The sequence below is a fragment of the Natator depressus genome, chromosome 3 (assembly GCF_965152275.1).
Source record: "Natator depressus isolate rNatDep1 chromosome 3, rNatDep2.hap1, whole genome shotgun sequence".
NCBI lineage: Eukaryota > Metazoa > Chordata > Testudines > Cheloniidae > Natator > Natator depressus.
The window spans coordinates 199,739,709-199,759,252 of record NC_134236.1 but is presented as its reverse complement, the minus strand read 5'-3'; the positions used below and the strand labels follow the sequence as shown (position 1 = coordinate 199,759,252).

The window sequence follows — 19,544 nt, the reverse complement described above, 5'->3', positions numbered from 1 at the left end:
TGAACCAGAGAATCAGAACATTTCATTTTCAAAATGTTGAAGTAAAAATAAAATAAAATAAAATGTTGATGTATTGGGGAATGTTTTTGTGTCTTTTTTTCCCAAGTGAAACAATTCAGGGAAACCAACATGAATTGAAGAAAAGTTTTGGTGTCGCTGAATCTGCATTTTTCACACGCACACAAAAAGGTTTGGCTGAAAAATTTCACCAGCCTCTAGTTCTGAAGTCGCACTAACCACCGCTCACTCACATGGACGGCATAATGCTGCACCCAAAGGGGGAGTTACCCGTGGACGGGCATGCTGACTAAACACCATCTCTCTTGAGGGTTCTGCCAAGGATTAGAAGAGATGCTTTAAAATGTGCCAGAGGCTCCACTGGGGAGGCTACGTTGTGCACGTGCTGAACTAGAGCATCCTCCAGCTCGCCTAGCCATGGGCCTCCCTTGGCCAGCGCTACTCACACTTTGGGCAGTGCTGGTTCCCTGAAGTGTCCCAGGAGAGAAGGTTGCATTTGCTTGCACCTCTATGGCACACCTTCCAACAGCAGAGGACCAAGGCCTCAGCAGAAGGTAGATGCCTAACGGTGGGTACCTGAATCTTGACCTGCTTTTGAAAGTGTCAGCCCCTGCGTTACAATTTACCCATCTGGCAATATACTGACTCGGCCAGATCCTCAGCTGTTGAAAAAGGGTGGAACTCTATTGGCTTCAGTGGAGCTATGGCAACAGAGGATCTGGCCCACCTACCTCACAGGGAAGTTGGGAGCAATAATGTTTTCAACCTGTTGAAGAGGTAAAGCAAGCATTGCTCTTTCTGTATTCATACTCTTCCTTCTATGACCCACATTTTCTTAGGGGTTCTTTTTTTCTAAACTGCCAGAATTTTTCAGCTGCTCCCAAACAGCTCACCACAATGGTTTCTGCTTCTGTCGTCATGATCTCACAGCACATCCCCCCAGTGGTCCCACCCCATTTCCCAAGCATTGGTCATATTCAAATAACCTCATCCAAGGACTAACATCCGTCTTTACACATCAATCTGGATTATTCAGAATCCATTTTTCGGTTGGCTGCACTGTATCAAGGGGTACTCTGTCTACTCCAAATTCCTTTGAAAAGCTCATTTGAATTGTTAACCAGCCCAACAGACTTAGGATTCGAATCATTACCTCCTAGTCTGCTTTTCTACTATGAGGCGCTGCCGAATAATCCATTCTTTCACAAAGATCAAAGACCCATTCCCTTCCAAAATCACAGACCTTGATGTTTTACAACCTGTCCAATTACCCCTTAAAAGATTTTTAAGGTGCCCAACCCTACTGTCTTCCCTCCGGCCTAACTCCCTCATCTTCAGGGGGATATGATCTGAATGGGAGGAAGAGATGAAGGACCATCCTAGAGAACACGTGATGACAAATACAGCGAATTCTCACTTCACTAAACCTCAGACCGGCTAATTGTGATAAAGGACCCCGCCATCTCACCACACGCAGCAGCAAAGATTTACTAGCTAAGAGCCGTAGTGAGGTCTCTTATGACTAAAACTGTATTCCTTTTACAAAATATGCTACAGTGCATTTACTAGCGTGCTGTGAAGCCCTGCCATAAATAATTACAACTAAACTACACTTGACAAAGTAACTGAATTGTGAAGCTGTAGCCTGGATTCTGTTTTTTACTGCAGTGCTTATTTTCTTTCACCCTGATTTAGGAAAGCATTCCCATTCGGAAAAGCATAACAAACAAGTCAAACACTTAAACATGTGCTTAACTTTATGCACATGCTTGACTCCCATTGAAATCAATAGAATTTAAGCTCATAATTAATTGCTTTCCTAAACCGGGACCTTATTTGCTAATTCACAAACTGTGCTAACCTGCACAGAACCTCTCCTGTTATAAATGCACATCAACGAGGTTCCACTCCATGGACATTTCCCTGATAGCATCAATTATTCCATTTGATTGCTTTATAGTATTATTCAGTACTGGAGCTTGCTGTTTACTTAGTTATGCAAGAGGAACCAGCTGGCTGGGCATTATCAGTGAGGGCTCCAGATCTCTGGAACTGGCTCCCCCTTGCTCTGAAACAGCACAAATTGTCTGATCTTCTAGGCATAATGTATTTGTGTTCTGAGAGTAGTGGGTGGCGGGGCAGCGGGAATTAATGAGACTGTCTTGCAGCTTTGATTTACTGGCAGGCTGAGCTAATTCATTATTTGAATATGATTTTTTCTGGCTGCTGGGTACCTACCATTTGCCCCTGTAATTCTAATTAATTGTTATGGCACCCAGCGTTTTTTGCCTGGACATTTTTTATTGGTGTTATGTAAATTAAATAACTATTGTAGGGGCATATTCTATCTGGCCCTTACACACCCCTGGCTTCACAATTCCCTGGCCACAGTGGGACTGGGGTGGGAATCAGGCAACACACCACATCATAGTGTGTAAGGGCACTACCCTGAGCATGTGTCCAGCATGCCAGAGAGCTCGGGGACGCAGAACGCCTCCGTGGAGAACCCTGCCATGAGTACACAACGCTAGTGTTCTACTGGCTGCCCATCTGCCTTCTGGGTGGAGTTTAAAGTGTTGCTTTTAAGCTACAAAGTGCTAAATGGGCTGGATCCATCCTGCCAGGGAGCTCATCCGTCCTCCATGCCAGCCGGCTGCAGAAATGCTCAAGCTGGAGCTTCCTTAGGGTATGTCTACACAGCAACCAGACACCCATGGCTGGTCCATGCCAGCCGACTCAGGCTTGTGGGGCTGTTTCATTGCTGTGTAGACGTCCGGGCTCAGGCTAGAGCCCGAGCTCTAGGACCCTGCAAGGTGGGAGGGTCTTTTATGGCTGTTTAAATTCAAAATACTGTAGAACCTCAATTTTATGAATTCCAATCTTATAACCAACCAGAGGCACCAGAACCAGGGGGTCCACTTTTAAAAGGGGGAGAACCACGCCCACCCACTTTTTAACATGGGTGTCGTTTGGGGGGCAGGGGGCTGTGTTGTCCCCCGCAAACTGCAAGCCGTGGGCAGGCAGGAGCAGTGCCAGCAGAGGAGCTGATCAGCTCCCCCGCCAGGAAGCGCAGCCCCTGCCCATGGTGCCAATCTCTTACCGGTGGAGGGCTGAGCCATCCCTTACCATGGGGCTCCACCCCTGCTCCTTCTCTCCCCCCCCAAAGCCCCACCCCCTGGACAAGCCAGAATCTGGAGCTGGGTCATGGTAAGAGCTGTGCAGGGAGCCTGAGACACTGTGGGGAGCCCCGGACACTCCACCTGCCTTGGCTGGCACACCCCGGGGGGTGGGGACACAGGCAGGGGGCTTCTCTCAGGAAACCCAGCCCCCTCGCCCAGGCTGCTCTTGGGCACTCCCGCTTGTGGCCTGACCAGCGGGTTGGGCCTCAGGGGAAAAGAATGAGCATGGGGTGGGGCCATGGAGAGGGGCAGGGCCATGGGGGGAAGAGGAGGAACAGGGGTGGGGCTAAGGAGGGGGTGGGGCCTCAAGGAGAAGAGGAGGAGCAGGGGCAGGACCACGGGGAGGGGGTGGCCTCATGGCTCTCCACTTCTACCACGGTTCTGGTGCTGAACAATTTTTTCCCTCGGGATGGGGGAGGATCACAAAATAAAAGTGAAGCTGATGAAGATCAAGTTGATATCTCCTCACGTCCCAAAAGTGGTTTGAACTGGTTTGAAGGGCAAGAAAGCAATTCAGTGCACCACATCGCAACTTATGTACCAGATTTATGTCATTTCAAAATGTCCAGTTTTATCAACTTTTTGATTTTTAGGAACTCTTCAATCCCCAATTAGTTCATAAAATAGGGATTCTCCTGTAACAAGTAAAATACATAGCACACCTTGCTGAGGACCACGGAAAGTCAGCTACTCATTGTTGACAACTTTTGTGATTTTAATCATAAGTCTTCAGATACTTGATGCTTTACCTAAAACCTCAACTGATCAGATGAGAATCTCTGCTTTGCTTTTTTAAAAAAAGGATTCTTGGCCACAAAGGTGCAGAGAAAAGCTTGGCAAGTGACCCAAGTGCACTATAAAGGTTCAAAAGCTTGAAGGCACATAAAAAGGCCTGAAAATTTTTTTTTTTAAATCTCATGACTTTTAAGCCAGTCTCATGATACTTTGGGACCAGACTCCCAATTTTTGAAAGTTTGGGGTTGGTAAGACTAGCTACTGTCATTAACGTAAGCCCTTAAATGCTTAAATGTTGTGGGTGAAATCCTGACCCCATTAAATTCATTAGCAAAACTTCCATTCACTTCGGTGGAACCAGGATTTTACCTAGTAGCTGTTTTTTCAAGCTGTAAAGCAATGTGTTTGGAAGCAGGACCAGGATCTCTGTCTATAGCATATTGAGTAACTGCTACCACCTACATTATCACGAACCAAATGCCTGCCCATTGTTGTTCCACTATTCCAACCCCAAACTCCTTATACACTTTCCCTTCCATTCATGCTCCTGGATTTTAATCCAAGAATTCTGATTACAATTTCATTACAAAGAAGATAAAAGAAAACATACATCACCCACTCCACTGGAAAGAGTGAGCCATGGTAATGGGTGTAGAAACGTCTTGTATTCTTAGAAGACATTTCAAATGTGACTCCCGCCCAAGAATTCACATGTGTTAACAAAGTAATAATGAGGAAGTTAACATATATTGCTAGTGAACTAGGAAGAACAACTGCAGTTAGGCGCATTGCTGAGTGGCAGGGAAGAGAATTGAGAAGATGTTGCAGAAAAGACTTTTCAAAGCTAGTCTTGGTTTAAAGTTCTGTTCTTCCAGAATATGAAATTAACCAATTGTACTTTATCAGAGGTTTACAAAAGCTACTGAAATGATCATATATAATAAGAATGGATGAAAGAGCGAACTGTTAAAGGCAAATTTTGAGTAGATAGGTTCACTGAATGAGTTGACTGCATAACAATTAAAGAAGGGAACTGCATCTATGATACAATGCATTATCCAATCTTTGTTTTGAATGGCAATTTGACAGTATAACATATAAAAATACTTCTCTCTAAGAAAGCTTTAGTTGGCAGGTATCACCAATTTTTCCACTAAATAACAATTCCATATGTGCAAACTACTTTCAGTTTAATTTCAAGCTAAATCAGGGTAGCAGAATATTTTCCTTTCTTATATATAATTGGAAGCTAAAGCAAAAGTATAATAGCAAGACACACATACACCAATAAAAGAGGGATGTCAAATAATGATGCAAACAGAAGGTAAGAGAAGTGTACGCTGGGATACAAAAATACTACTGGCAAAATCTGCAAGTCCTTACTCAGTCAAACCTCAAGTTTTGTCTTGAATAAAGACTTCAGGATGTGGTCCAAAAAATTTATACTGCAAAAAACTATGGAGCAAATGCCTCCAGGTGCTGTGAAACAGACATAAGGTTCCCTCAAACATAAAAGTGTTATTCATGTTCCCCCACATCCCAGTTAAATGTCCATTGCACAATCTATTCCTAAAGGGCTAAGGGACAGATCCAATACTCTTGGAAATCAATGCAAAAACTCCTATTGACTTTAATGAACATTGGATAAGGGCTTAAATTCTAAAGTTCTCACTCAGGCAAAACTCCTATCAATGTTGCTAGGAAATCTATCTGTGCGGTGGCTAAGGGACGCAGGATATGCCCTTAGGATGGGATGAATTTGTATGGGAGCTGTACACTGAGGATCTTGTTGGATCAGGAAGTGTCCATGTGTAAACAAATGGGCCAGGTCCCTTGAGCCATAGGCCTTGTCCCATTATGCTTCCCTTTGATGGTACCTGTTGCGGAAGGCCTGTATAGCAATTTCTGCAAGTTTCCAGGGGAAGTCAGAGATATCAGGGCCATCCTCTGCTATGTGACCCAATATCACAACAGGCGTGAGTGCAGTTACACAGGTGTGGGTGTACAAACCTTCTCAGCCAGGATTTGGACCATAAATCTGTATGGTACCATGCAAACGTGACAACCGCCATCCTGGCTGACACGCTGAGTACTGAATGGGTGACCTCCAGAGCCAAATGCATAAGCTCTAGCTGCGGGCTGCAACAACTGCTACCCCCCGCAATGTGGCACAGAGAGACCTGAAACAGGCTCTCCAGTGCGTTACACAAAGACAAACTCCCTATGGGGTTAATTAGCCTCTGCTAATGCAGGGAGGCTCAGACTGCCCAGAAGGGATTCACCCCCAGGAAGGCAGGAGTAGTTTGCCCTGCTCCCTTCCCTCAAGGGCTCTGCTTGGGCAAGGAAGCTTTAAGCTTCAGCCTATGCCACGGTACAGCCCAACCAGTGGAATCTGTCCAGGGGAAGCCCTAGAATAGCAAATCTTCAGCCACCTGGTCCATACCGTCACCTCAGCCAGTGCTGCCCTGTGGACACTCCCAGTGAAAGAGAACTTGTGAACATCTCCAGGTTAACTTTCTGCCACCAGGAACCCTGGTTTACCATAGCAGAAGCCAGGCCAACTCAGGACTGGACCCATCCCTATAAATGTCTGCTGCATATAGCCCAGAAAATATCTCCATTTGAATTAGCGAGTGCCAACAAAATACAAAATGATGAAGCCTGTTCCAGCTAGAGGAAAGAGAGCCAACTGATGCATTTCCCCCGGCTCACTGATTTCTTCAGCAGCAGCAGCAGTCTTAACCTGAGAAAGGGCTTCTTGCCTGCCACTTACAGTGCCAGAGGTAGACGGCTGTGATGGCTAAAGCTAGACTGGGCCAAGGAGTGGACTGCGATTGAAAGGGTGAACCTAAAATAAAAGAGTGTCTGGCCTCAACCCAACTTGACTCTGAGCTGAGCCTTTTCCCCCAGCACCTGTCACTCTTTCCCCCCCCCAAAAGGGTGTTGGTCTCTCAAGTGATCATAAGTTATTTCTCAGCTGGTAATGCTCTGCATAAACATTTAAATTATTTATATTGTGTAGAAGTCTAAGGAGCATTTTGTAAACACTAGAAAAGCCCTGCTTATTTTCAGTGTGAATTCTGACAGCTGTAATAATTGATCCTCAAAGAGAATAGGACAAGGAAAGCACAGACACAGAATGGATAACTCACATACCCAGTCTCTTATAACAAGAGATTTATTTCTTCTATATCTCCAAGGTAATGCAAAAAAACCAGGAAAACAAACTTTTTCAAAGCCAAAGCTTCCTGCCCCTGAAAATCAGCTCTCCCTCTCTCTTTCTCCCTGTCTATCTAATGGGACCATGAATCTTCTGCCCCAGGAACGCTACTCACATTTCCACGTGAATGTAGCTTTTCCCGGATTTTGTCTTACCTTTGGAGATGTATCCAAAATAGATCCCTCATAGCACCCAACGCATGTGTTTTGTGTGTGCTTTCCCTGTCCTGCCTTTTTGAGTGTCTACTGCAGCCCCCTGCTTTGACTTAAGCACCATTGTGTATTTGCAATTTGGGTCTCAGAGTTGTGCAGTATAAGGGCCCGATCCTTCTAGCCTTCCCCAGGGAAAATCTCCCATTGACATAAAGTCGGATTTGGCCTTTCTTGGGCCTTCCTTTGGGACAGGCATGATAACGGAACAGTAGACAACTGAACAAAGTATTTTTGAAGTTGGTTTTCTTTTCTGCTTATTTTCAATCCCTAATTTAGCCTCCTAAAAATTACAGGGTACAGAGTAAGAACTTGCTTCAGTTATGCCCATTAGCTCACACTTTGACCATGATAAGTAATATCACTCCATGGCAACGACAGAAGGCTATTAAATGGCAACCAACATCCCACCCCCCCAAACACATCATTATAGGCCATATATTTTATGTGCTGGGAAGCCATAATACAATACCAGGGAGAGCACTGTCACTTCAGTCTGCTACATTTCAAGCTACTATGTGACATATGGGAATATCAATGCACATAAACCCCCATTATCAGAAAAGGGCATTTAGCCGGGCATTCCCTGACATTCAGAGGGGAATATGTATTAGTGTATTTAACACCTACTTTAGGCCCCCTCAGCATGTAAGTGACATCAGTGTAAGTCTCCCTTAGACTCGCGCACTTACAGACTGCAGTGTACTCCTTATATGTTGCTCCTGGATCAGGTCCTTTGAGCATCTCTCTCTTGCACATAACTAAGTAGCTGAGTTCACAGAATAGTAAACAGATGTTTGTTTTTTTTTCCAAATTAAATGTTTTGGTAGCAAATAGAGTAAAAGGAAATAACTCGGTTCACATAAGTTACTTTTTGTTTTGAAGTCAACCTCGCGCTGAGCTTTAGTAGTAATGGCACATCCCCTTCCCAACAGGAGCAGAAGCTCCTGCTCAGTAACTACTGGCATACTCCTCAGGTGGCTTAGCCTCTGCTTTGAAATAACTATACTCCATGGGACCACTTTCTGAAAGTCCAAGTACACTATATCCACTGGCTCACCTGTGTCCACATATTTGTAGGCCCCCCGCAAAGAATTCTAATAGATTGGTGAGGCATAAGAGCTGTGTTGACTCTTCTGCAACCCACAGTGTTCATCTATGTATCTGATAATTCTGTTCTTTACCAATTTGCCTGGTACCAAAGTTCGGCTTGCCAGCCAGTAATTACCAGGATTGCCTATGGAGCCTTTTTTAAAAATTGGTGTCACATTAGCTACCCTGTAGTCATCTGGTACAGAGGGCGATTTAAGCGGTAGGTTACATACCACAGTTCACAGTTCTGCAATTTCATATTTGAGTTCCTTCAGAACATTGGGCGGATACCATCTTTATTATTATTACTGCTTAATTTATCAATTTGTTCCAAAATCTCCTCTACTGACACCTCAGTCAGGAACAGTTGCTCAGATTTATCGCCTAAATAGAATGGCTCAAGGTGTGGGAATCTCCCTCACACCCTCTGCTTTGAAGACTGATGCAAAGAATTCATATAGCTTCTCTGCAATGGTCTTGTCTTCACTGAGTGCTACTTTAGCACCTAGATCATCCATTGGCCCCTCTGATTGTTTGGTAGGCATTCTGCTTCTGATGTATTTAATAAAAATGCTGTTCGTTTTTGTGTCTTTTATGTCTTCAAATGCATCTCTTATATCTGGTTCTTTTTTGGCCTGCCTAATTATACTTTTACAATTGACTTGCCAGAGTTTATGCTCCTTTCTATTTTTCTCAGTAGGAGTTGGCTTCCTATTTTTAAAGGATGTCTTTTTGTTTCTACTTGCATCTTTTACTCTTTTTTTTTTTTTAGTTTATGTAGCATTTTTGGCCCTCTGATTGTTTTGGGGTTTTTTTTATTTAGAGGTATTATGGTGTTTCAAAAAGTTTCCAGGCAGCTTGCAGGCATTTCACTCTTTTGACTGGTCCTTTTAATTTCAATTTAACTAGCTTCCTAAATGTTGTGTAGTTCCCCTTTTTGAAGTTAAATGCTACTGTGGTGGGTTTCTTTGGGATACTCCCCCATACAGGGATGTTACATTTAATTACATTATGGTGCCTATTACCAAGCAGTTCAGCTATATTCACCTCTTGGATCAGATGCTGTGCACCACTTAGACTAAATCAAAAATAGCCTGTCCTCTGGTGGGCTCCAGGTGTAGCTGCTCCAAGAAGCAATCTTTAATGATGTCTAAAATTTTATATCTGCATCCAGTCCTGACGTGACATGTTCCCAGTCAGTAATGGGATGGTTGAAATTCCCCAGTTTTATTGTTTTGTTTTTGTTTTTGTATCCTAACATCTCTGAGCATTTCACAATCACGGTCACCATCCTGGTCAGGTAATCAGTAGTATATCCATGCTGCTATAGGCTTATTATTCAAGAATGGAATTTCTATCCCTGAGCCTAGAGAGTCTATGGTACAGTTTGATTCATTTAAGATTTTTACTATATTTGACTCTATGCTTTCTTTCACATACAGTGCCATTCCCCCACCAGCACGACCTTCTCTGTCATTCCTGTAGATTTTGTATCATGGTACTACCATGCCCCATGTGATCATTTCTAAAGACACTTTGCAAGCAGTGTGCAATTTAATATTTTACAGACAAGGAAACTGCAGTACAGGAAGGTGAAGTAGCATGTCCACAATCACATAGGAAGTGAGTGGGAGAGTCAGGAATAGAACCACATATCTCCTAGCTCCCAGTGATGTGCTCTAGGCACTGGTCCAAACAGCTTAACATGCAAGTGTAGCCAGACCCTCTATTGCTTTCAGTAGGAAGTATGAGAACATTTTTAACAATAGTAAGGGTGATGGGGAGGCACAGCTCAGCCCAACAACAGCAAAAAGATTCCCCTGGGAGAATCCGAGAAGAGAAATGGAAAAGGTTGTATTTTAGTATTTGTATTAACAAGGGCCTAAGTGGGGATACGTCTGCCTCAAAGAGAAAGTCCCTGCATATGGAGCTTGGAAGGTTGGACTAGAGGTCAGGAGGGTTCACTGCCCAGTCATGCACTGGCAGCAGTCATGTGGTTGGTTGCCTGCGATTTACCTTGCTGCAGCAGATCAGTTATGATCCTGTGGAACTCTTAGATGCCTGGAATACAGCTGTACAGCATGGTCATGGACATTTGGAGCTACAGACCTCCACTGTCTAAGCATTTTGTTGTTACTAAGTGTGGACTGCATCTCTTATATCTGGTTCTTTTTACCTTCAGGGCCTTTGACATACTACATCATATGTTACAGTGAACTGATAATGTTACCTTATATATTTCTTTTAAGTGCATGAATAAATAGATTTGAACAGAGAAAAGGCTGGAAAATGTGGAAGCCTGTTTTAAATGGAATGGCTATTTTATTCCAGATATTTGGGATCACAGGCATAATCACTTTGATCTGCAAGTTGCTACTAAATATCAAAGGGAGTTGAAGGTGCTTGGTACCTCCCAGGATTAGCCCCTTAAAATACTAATAGACTGGGTCAAGTGAAAGAGCTATATGCAGTCTATAGTGAATTTGCAATGGTGTGGGATGCTATATATTTTATATCACTGCAAGTTTGAGATGTATGATTTATCCTCATCAGACATGAGATGAGACATAGGATGTGGCAATAAAACCTTTACAGAACCCATCACAAGCATACCTTTTTATGTCTTTTTTTATCCTCTCTCTTGTCTACCTCTGATTCCTCCCTTCCTCCTTTGAAGCACATGAGTTACTATGGAAACAATGAGCTCTTTAAAATGGATGGAGTTAAGTGACACCCAAAACTGCAGCATAAGTCAAATTATGTGATAACTGGGCATTCATACTGTGGTTTCTGAAATATAGGTGTTTACATGGTACCTTTCCTTGATCACAACTGTCTGTGTATAAAGATTTACTATTCCCTCTCTATTTACTTGTTCTCTCGCCTTACAACCGCCTCTAGCAGAGAACAATACATCTTTCAAAAAAAAAATTTTGAGCTCTATTTCTGGTATCTGGGATTATTTGTTTTAAACTATTTTCAGAATTGGCATCTTTATTCACCAGGATCATGACCTTCACCTCCATGCTATCCTGTTATGCCCTGATGCAGGTAGAAGGGGCTGTGCTAGCTGATCTAGATGAGGAATGAGAGGGTAGGGAAAGCAGCCCACAGTAAACAGGGCACTGGCATGGGAGTCAGGAGACCTCGGTCTGTTCACGGCTCTCACTGAACTGCGGGATGACCTTGAGCAGAACATTTCACCTTTCTTTCTCCTCCCAACCTTTGCTTGCCTTGACTATTCTCACTTCAGTGGAACTACTCATGTCCTTAAAGTTAACCATGCCAAAGCCATAGATTATAAACTCTTTGGGGGCAGGCACTCTCTCTAACTATAATATCTGTACAGCGTTTACCACCCTGAGGCCCTGATCTCAGTTGAGGGCTCTAGGTCCTAATGCAATATAAAGAATAATCAGGCCAGAATGGCTGCAGCAAGGAGGATCCAGATTAGGGTTAGGAAAGACTCTCTAACCCTAAGGATAGGTAAGCACTAGAACAGATTACCAGTGGAGGTTGTAGAGTCCCCATCATTGGAGGCTTTTAAGAACCGGCTGGACAAACACCTATCAGGGAGGGTCTAGGTATACTCAATCCTGTCTCAGTACAAGGAGATGGATTAGATCAAAGGTTTTCAACCTTTTTCTTTCTGAGGCCCCCCAAACGTGCTATAAAAACTCCACGGCCCACCTGTGCCACAATAACTGGTTTTCTGCATATAAAAGCCAGGGCCGGCGTTAAGGGGTAGCGAGCAGGGCAATTGCCCAGGATCCCATGCTACAGGGGGCACTGTGAAGCTAAGTTGCTCAGGGCCCCTGACTTCAGCCCCATGTAGTGGGACTTCAGCTTTCTGCCTGGGCCCCAACAAGTCTAACACTGGTCCTGCTTAGCAGACCCCCTGAAACCTGCTCACAGCCCCCCAGAGGGTCCCGGACCCCTGGTTGAGAATCCCTGGACTAGATAACCACTCAAGGTCCCTTCCAGGCTTAGATAGCTATGTTTCCATGATTTTATGTTCTCCTAGTTAATTAACAGTCTTCCAATTATTTCAACAGCAATCAAATCAGGTACCATTGCAAAGACATTCTGTGGATTCACGTACAGCACCAGGTTGGATCCTGAAAGTGTGGATTGTGTGTCTTGGTGATTTCTATACTAGTTCCTCTCTTAGAAGTGTACATTTATTTATACCCAACACACTCAGTTTGCTCATTAAACCAAAAATGCATAGAAAATGTGTGCCAGCATACTTGTTTGTGTCCCTCAATGGTCTGAAATTTTGTTTAAAAAAAATTAAAAATCAAAAGCACAAAGACCCGACTAAAACGCGCGACAGCATCACTTTATGGATTTAATAAGCACATGCCAAACTCTTGACAAATAGTTGGGATTCTCTATTGTAAAAGCTTCAAATGAATGATAATAGACTCCATCAGAGTCAACTTGAGTTTCAAGTGTATGTGTGTGAGAGCAAGCGAGAGAAAGCAAAAGGGGGAAAAGGGAATCAGAGCTTTTTACATGGGACCAAGCTTCACTGAAATTGAATATTGCTGGTAAAGTGTCTACGTCCATGTCTTTTCACAGGCAAAACTTCAGTAATTTGGAGTTCCTCTGAATAAAGGACCACTGGATCAGGGCTGAACTCATTTAAAACTGATGCTAAAAAGAATACATGACAGCAGCAGTGTGAGTCCTGTGATGGATGAATAATGCATTTTTTCTGAAGTCTCAAAATAATAGTTGCAGAATAATATGCTTTGCAAGAAACTTGCTCAATATGTATTTCCATGCTGATTTTCATTAGGGTTAGCCACTGGTATCCTGATGTTTCAGCCAAACATAAATATTCATCAAATCATGGATCTTCACAGTGGTGACAGTGGCCAGTGCTCCTGAAACTAAAACAAAACAACACACACCTAGGAAGCCCACTGCAAATTTGAAAGCCAGAACAAAGCCCATTGCGGAACAACAATGCAGAAGTTAAGAACTATTTAAGGAACAAAAAAAAAAAAACATTACTGTAACCTTCTGCAAAGAGGAAGGACAGCCCAGTGGTTAGGGAACTAGGAGACCCACGTTCAATCCCCTGCTCTGCCACAGACTTCCTGTGTGAGCTTGGACAAGTCACTTAGCTTCTTTGTGCCTCATCTGTGAAATGGGGATAATACCTCACAGGGGGGTTGTGAAGAAATAAATACAATAAAGATTGGGAGCTGCACCAAAGCTCTGGCAATATGGGTCACACAAGTATCTTAGCTAGAGGGGAGTCACAACAGGAGCAATGAGCTGAGCATGGAACTGGGGGAAGAAGCTCTGCAGCACACCCTGCCTTCCCTAGGACCCGCCTTCTGGAGCCCACCACAGCTGGGGCTCTGCACGGGTTGCAGGGTGACCTCAGGAAAATATGAAGCTTTCCTCCACAGGTGGTGGACATCCAAGCACATACACCTGGATACTTGTCCACCTTTCCCTCTGGCGCAGCATGGCCAATCAGTAGAAACACACAAGCCATGTTACCATGGGGTGGGGGACAAGGCAGCTGTGTGCAGGGCTAGTACCTCCACGGGCATGGCAAGATGCAAGTGGACCCCAGGAAATCCACTCCTTTAGGGCTCTAAATCCCCTATCACTACGAGAGGCAACCCTGCAATAGGGAGTTCTTGAGTTTCCTAACCTCAGTGTAGGGATTTCCTATGCTATGGAACATCTGTCACTGATACCAAAATGCATCGAGCTGTTATCCTCACCCACAACCAGCTCCACCAACAAGGATATGCAGATAGTCAAGGATGGCACAGTGATGTTTCCCTTGTCCTGGGCAGTTACTGACAAAAGTTTCACACTACAGTAATGGCTGTGCAAAAAGCTAGAGTTTGGCACAGTGGCTCCCTAATTGGGTATGTCTACACTACAGCTGGGAATGAGCTATTTTTCGCGTACTTGCTCAAGCCCCACTAGCACGAGTGGGTCTTGCCAGGCTGGAAGGCTCATTCCCACCTGCAGCGTCCCGGGAGGGCCTATTAATGGGCCATGGACATCTGTCTGCTCACACAGTGCTAGTTCTCCTCCTTATTTCCAGCTGCTAAATCACATGAAAAAGAAACTAAAATTAAGGGTGGGATTTTCACAAGTGTTCAGTGTTGGCCTAACTCTGGGCCTATTCAAATCAACGGGAGTTTTATCATGGACATCAGTGGGAGAAAAGTTAGGCCAACTCTGAGTGCTTTGGAAAATGCCACCCCAAATACTTTCTATATATTAATTTTCCATGTAAGCACAGGGATGTTATATGACCATGACTGGGAAGAAGGGTGGTCTGTGTATTTGTGAATAGAAGAGGAGGTGGTTCATGAGAAAAATCTCACAATTCACGTGTGGTCCACCCTATGAACAAGTTTGAGAACCTTCAAATTACCATACATGCCTGATACTTTTGCTTTTGATTCTCATGCTCAAAGCTAATGAGACAAAAAAGGATACCTAAAATACATGAAGACAATTTCCAAACCCATATTTGTCTGCACAGCAAGACAAAAGCGGAGTATCTGCAAGTATATTGACCCAGATTTTCAAGTGACTCAAGATTTTGGGTGCCTCACTTTTTCAGGTGACACTTTAAAGGGGCCTGATGTTCAGAGAGTTCTGAGCCACCTTCCCCTAAATATCAAGTTTGGCTCCCAAAAGATGAGGCACCCCAAAATCAACAGCCACTTGAGAAAATCTTGCCCATGATTCAAACCAAACAAACATTTTGCACCGAACTATTACTTTAAAAATCCTCCCTCAAAGATTTGTCAAAATAGCCCCTGATACTCTTGTCAACATTCCTCAAAATATTTTAAATTATTCTGTTTCTGCACATTTCAATATTTTCTACCATTTCTAACATGTTTAATTCAGGTCTTTCCTAAGAACCCTTTCTCACTCCCAGGTTCCCTCTCCATATGCCTCAAATGCAGGCACACAAACCAAACCCTCCTTCTACTTTTTAAAGCTCATGGTTATGAAGTGCTTGAAATGATTTCTTTCCCCAGTACTTTCTTCATCAAGCAACATTGTCAAATGTCTCATATACTTCTCTAATGCCACCACAAGGTCAGTGGCCTTGTAGAAATGGTTTGGGTTTCTTCCCCCACATGGGATAAATTATTCAAAGGAACTTTGGATATTTTTAAAACACTCTATATAAAACTCTCCCCATCACACTGAGTGACACGCATGTATGACATGAAGAAATACAGCACAAGTGGCAAACATTAAAAAGTCATCTCCTTTCATAAAAGCAATTAAACAAAAATAAATGACGTGAGAGGGCTTGATTTGATTTTAAAGCCAGTGTTATCAAAGAGGCTTGGCATTATCTTCTATTGATTTTATTGGCAGTTTGCCCAGCTTTCCTGTCTCTGCACTGTCTCTCTCTCTAAGTGTTAGTCTTAGATTGGGCTGTTATACAGTATTTAATTCTTCCAGTTAAAATGTATTTCTTTACAACACACTTTGACAAAGCTTACCGTGTTGGTTGCTTCTTTTTAAGCAGCCAGACCTTTTAATATCTCAGGATTCATGCTTCCCCTTTTTATTGAAAGCATGTCTAGATAACACTTTATAGAATATTTTATCTTCTATCCATCTATGATGTTAATGTCACTGGCCAATGCAAAGCCGTGTTGCTGTTGTGTTTTCAGCTACATACACCAGCTTTCAAAGAACATATATGCATGTTCACTAGTTAAGTGACTATATCTTAATTATTCCATTGTTTTAGATGGTTAGCTGTAGACACTGTTAAAAAAAACCCCACCCTCCCCACACACAAAGTAAACCCCAAAAGGAAAAGTTGTTTTGAATACACAAGTAAGTTTTCCCATCAGACTGAGAGACAGGACATGGTTTCACCGGAGTTGGGAACAGAAAGCATCCCAGTTCCCCCCACCCAGTGCCCAAAACGACAGGGTCACTGAGTTTTTTGCAGTAAGAGGACAAACAAACAAAAAATCCTGTGTATTTTAAATGGCATTGTATATATACAGCCCATGAGACTGCTGCAGCATCATGGTTACTATTGATACCCCCGCTTCTTACTTGCGTCCCCAGGTGTCCGGTATTGACAGGACAGAGCTACCTGCATGAGTATTGCAAATCTGTACATGTAATACCCCCCCCCCCCCAGGGTGCATTCTGTAGAACACCGAGGGCTCGGGCACGGGGGGGGGGGGGGGGCTCCCTTTCCTAATCTGTCAGGCAAAAGCACGATTCTGTACAGCCCCGAGGGCCAAACCGTGGCACCCCCCCCCGCCCCCGGGCTGTCTCTCTGCGGAGGCCGCTCTCGCTGCAGGGAGCGGTCTCGAGCTCTACCTGCCCATCTAGGCGTCGATTCTTCCGAGCCCCCCCCCCATCTCCCGGGAAACCCGGGCTGACGCCCCGCTGGCCAGCCTGCGGCGCGGCTCCGGCCGCCCCGTCCCCGCCTCGCGCCTACCTAGTGGCCGGCTGTCGGGCGAGCCCGGGCCGCACGCGTCGCCTCCCGCGCCCGCCGCTCCATCGTCCCGAGCGCCATGTTCCGGCGAGCCCGGGCTCGCGGCGTGTGTCCCTGGCAGGCGGCTGCTGGGGGCGGGGGAGCCGGCACCGGGCTGCTGCTACATCCGGGCTGTGACTGGCGGAGCTCAAGCTCGCCTCGCCCTGGTCGAAGCGGAGACGCCCAGCTGCCTAGAGGGTGCGGCGCTGAGGAAGGGGGAAGAAAGAGCCGGAGCCTGGGGATGGTGATACCCCAAGTGCATCCTCCACAGAGACCAAATCTAGCGGCTTCTCCTGCGCCGGAACAACCCAGCCCCCCCGCCCCATGCATCGGATCCCATGCGACAGCTCCGCACAATCCCTCATCCCACAGCTACAGCCAGCCAAAATCTGCCTCCCCCCTGCAAACCGCGCTGAGTAAATACAGCAGACCTTGAAACTGCTCCTGCCACAGCGCAGCAATTCCTGCGGCAGCAAGCCTCCTGGTGCCACTAAAGCCCAGGGCCAGCACCCCGGATCCAGCCACTTCCTGGCTCCAGGTCCCCAGATTCAACAGAGTAAACAGGGAATTGAGCCCCCGCTGCTGCACCTTAGAAAACCTGCCCCCCAGTGTGTGATATCCGTGCAAAAACAGCTGTGGCCTCTGGATCCTCCCAAATTTTGATCACAAACCCAGAAACTGCACCATCAAGATATTATTATTTATACTGCAATTGGGCTTAGGAGCCCCAGTCATGAACAAGGTCCCTGTTAGGCTAAGCACTGTACAAACAGAACAAAGAGTTGGTCCCTGCCCCAGAGAACTTACAATCTAAGTATAAGAACATAAGAACGGCCATAGTGGGTCAGACCAAAGGTCCATCTCGCCCAGTGTCCTGTCTTCCAACAGTGGCCAGTCTCAGGTGCCCCAGAGGAAATGAACAGAACAGGTAATCATCAAGTGATCCATCCCCAGTCGTTCAGTCCCAGCTTCTGGCAAATAGAGGCTAGGGACACCACCCCTGCCCATCCTGGCTAATTAAGGGACCATTAATGGACCTATCCTCCATGAACTTATCTAGGGTTTGGGTTTTTTAACCGAGTTATAGTCTTGGCCTTCACAACATCTTCTGGCAAACAGTTCCACAGGTTGACTGTGCATTGTGTGAAGAAATTTTTGTTTTAAACCTGCTGCCTATTAATTTCATTGGGTGACCCCTAGTTCTTGTGTTATGAGGAGTAAATAACACTTCCTTATTTTCTTTCTCCACACCCATCAGGATTGTATAGACCTCTATCATATCCTGCCTTGGTTGTCTCTTTTCCAAGCAGAAAAGTCCCAGTATAAGACAAGAGACAACAGCTGGAGATGGACAGGGGAGCACCAGCAAACAGAACAAATTTTGCTTCTGGTGTTCTACCCCAAGACATATTGGTACAAGAAATCTGCAAAAATTCTAATTCAGCACCAGTATCCCACTGGATCTGGTGAATTTTTGGCTGCAGTTTTAATGACAAAATTTACTACATATGCAGCTTCTCCTAGTCCACCAGAATAACCCAGATCCCAAGATATGACACTACACATATTAATGAAGAATCACACACCCCTATAAAGTAGGCAAGTATCATAACAAATCCATGGCCACATAGGACTTCAATGTTGTCAATCACTGTGTGCATGCACCAGTCCAATTTCATGGTGACACCAGAAAGAGAACTTGAAACATCCCGATCCAAAAGCACTAGTACCTACCACTTCAACATACAGAAAATCATCAACTGCCAGCGGTAGAGGGCCTATGACACATAGGGTATGTCTACACTTGGATCTGGAGGTGTAATTCCCATCTCAAGGAGACATACCCATGCTAGGTTGGATTACAGTACTAAAAAAAGAAGCGTTCCTGCTGTGGCAAAAGCAGTGGGAGGAGCTAGCCACCCCAAGTATGGTGCCTAGCCTCTCGGATGGGATCATTCTCGGAGCAGCTAGCCCTTCTGGCTGCCTGCACTGCTGTGGCTACACTTCTATTTTTAGCACGCTAGCTTGATCAAAGCTAGGGCACGTTTTTCTCCTTTACAGCTCCAGAGCAGACATACCCTTAGTTCAATAGCTTTATTTCCTTCCAGTAGAGTACTGTCACACACAGACATACTTTCCAGATCATTCCTAGCATTTCAAGAATTCCCTCAGTTCCCATATACTCATTGGGTCCCTTACTGCAAGCTCTTCATCCTTAGAATTCCCATTGATTTAAATATCTGGGTGGAGTTTAACATGTTGGTCTTAACCTAGAAATTATTTTGACACCAGCTGAAGATCTAAACCTATACATGTTGTTATTTTTGTAAAATTTCCCTGAGAAATGGAAAGACCTTTGAAATAAACCCAACTAAATAAATAAATGGAAAGGAAGCAATCAGAGAAGTGCTTGTAAAAAAAAAAATCTATCTAGTACAATTGGGTGACCTAAGTAATTCTGGTATCTTACTGCCTGTGATATGTGCCTGCTTCTGAAAACAGTCTTCTCCAAAACCTTTATGAAATGTGCCACAAGAAAGATCAACGTTGCTTTTAATAAAGATCAATATAATGCA

The 19,544-nt window shown here is 44.5% G+C and overlaps 1 protein-coding gene across 3 annotated transcripts in view; it reads right to left on the bottom strand.

Annotated features, from left to right (window-relative positions):
* Nucleotides 1-17,087, bottom strand: part of PAK5 (p21 (RAC1) activated kinase 5) — a 187,053-nt gene extending 169,966 nt beyond the window's left edge. For all 3 annotated transcript variants that reach the window (XM_074949662.1, XM_074949660.1, XM_074949664.1), the window contains exon 1: nt 16,933-17,087. The gene's annotated coding sequence lies outside the window, so the exon portion shown is untranslated. The remainder of the gene's footprint in view (nt 1-16,932) is intronic.
* Nucleotides 17,088-19,544: the final 2,457 nt, after the last annotated feature.